Below are 1,726 nucleotides of genomic sequence, written 5' to 3' on the forward strand. Positions count from 1 at the left end.
CGTGGTCTCACTGACTTCAGGAATGAAGCTGCAGACTTTCACAGTGAGTGTTACAGCTCTTAGAGGTGGTGCGGACCGAAGTGAGCAGCAGAAAGATTTATTGTGGACAGCGAAAGAACAAAGATCCCACAGCATGGAAGGGGACCCTAGTGAGTTGCTGCTCCTGGCTGGGTGTGGCCAGCTTTTATTCCCTCATTTGTCCCCGCCCATGTCCTGCTGATTGGTCCATTTTACAGAGTGCTGATTGGTCCATTTTACAAACCTCTAGCTAGCCACAGAGCACTGGTTGGTGCGTTTCTACAGAGCACTGATTCGTGCATTTTACAAATCTCTAGCTAGGTACAGAGCGCTGATTGGTGCGTTTTACAATCCTCTTGTAAGACAAAAGTGCTCCAAGTCCCCACTGGACCCAGGAAGTTCAGCTGGCTTCACCTTTCACTAACTTTTCTCTTCTGAAGGCACCTTAACAGTGCACTTGGCAAGCTTCTTACCTCTGGCCAATACTGTTCATAAGTATCAGAACCCTGGTGCCTGCAGATCTGCAGATCTGGGCCAAATGGAAGCACAAAAAGTAATCTATATTGAGCACTTACTACGTGCCAGGCCTATTCCATATGTTATCTTAATCTTTCCCATACCACTTCAAGAAAGGTTTTAGAATCCTCTTCACCAGTAAGAACCAGACACCAGAGAGTCTGAGCCATCTGCTTCAGTCCTACCCACCTCTTGAGGGGCAGGGTGGTGTTTCAAATCCAGAACATCAAACTGTTTCTCAAAAATACCTTCCCTGGTGGTATCTTCTCATCATCTCCCAGTCTTTTAACCCTGGAATATCTGTCCAGTCTAAGCAGCTTTCTACCCAGGGGTTCTATTTCCCAGGTTCCACCAGTCACAATCCTATCCCCTCTCCCAAATCTTTGTACACTTCTTTAAACCTTCCCTGCACCTCCCACCTCCCTCAAGGTGACCTCTGCTTTCTGGGAATTTCCCCGCACCAGGCTTGGCTCTTTCATTCTTATCACTTTCTATGCTTTACCTTTTGTATCCTTAAGCAACCTATTTGAATTACTGATTTTCATTGGGAGGGAGAAAAGAGAGGACGTTTATTGTGCACTCATTTTGTCTGGGAGTTTGTCTCCTTTAATCCCCCAAATAATCCGATGAAGAGTTTTTATCTGCCGCTTTACGGATGAGATTGGACACACATAGCAAGCTGAAGGAGTAGTCAGGAGGGAAAAGGGCGAGGAATCACAAACCGTTCTCCCCCTCCGAGACAAGTGCATGGTGTAGGCGTCCAGGAAACGTTCCTGAAAGAAATTATTGGATGGATGGATGAATGAATGAACATTTAAAGGCTGGCTTACAAAAGGAGTTTAGTGAGAAATAACACAGAGAGGAGAGCTGAAATACCCCGAAAAATACAGATTTCAAGTACAGGTGGGGTTTAGGGCTGCAGAAAGTCCCAAACATTCAAACAAGCCCAGAGTGAAAGAAAGGGTTTCATTAACACTCGGGCAACTTCAAGTGTGGTTCTGCAGAGTCTAAAGAGATCTACAACACTTGTGACCCGAACACAAAAGAGGCATATGTAATCTACAATGCTCCCTCCGGAAAGCTCTAGAATACCGTCGCGTTTTGTTCCCAAACTTGGGCCGCTGGGGTGGGCAGGCGCCTGTCTCTTTAAGAATCTGGTCGAAGTCCTTTTCCTCGCCCCTCCCCGTCCCCC

The sequence above is a fragment of the Rhinopithecus bieti genome, unplaced genomic scaffold (genome assembly GCF_001698545.2).
Source record: "Rhinopithecus bieti isolate Rb0 unplaced genomic scaffold, ASM169854v2 scaffold_52883, whole genome shotgun sequence".
NCBI lineage: Eukaryota > Metazoa > Chordata > Mammalia > Primates > Cercopithecidae > Rhinopithecus > Rhinopithecus bieti.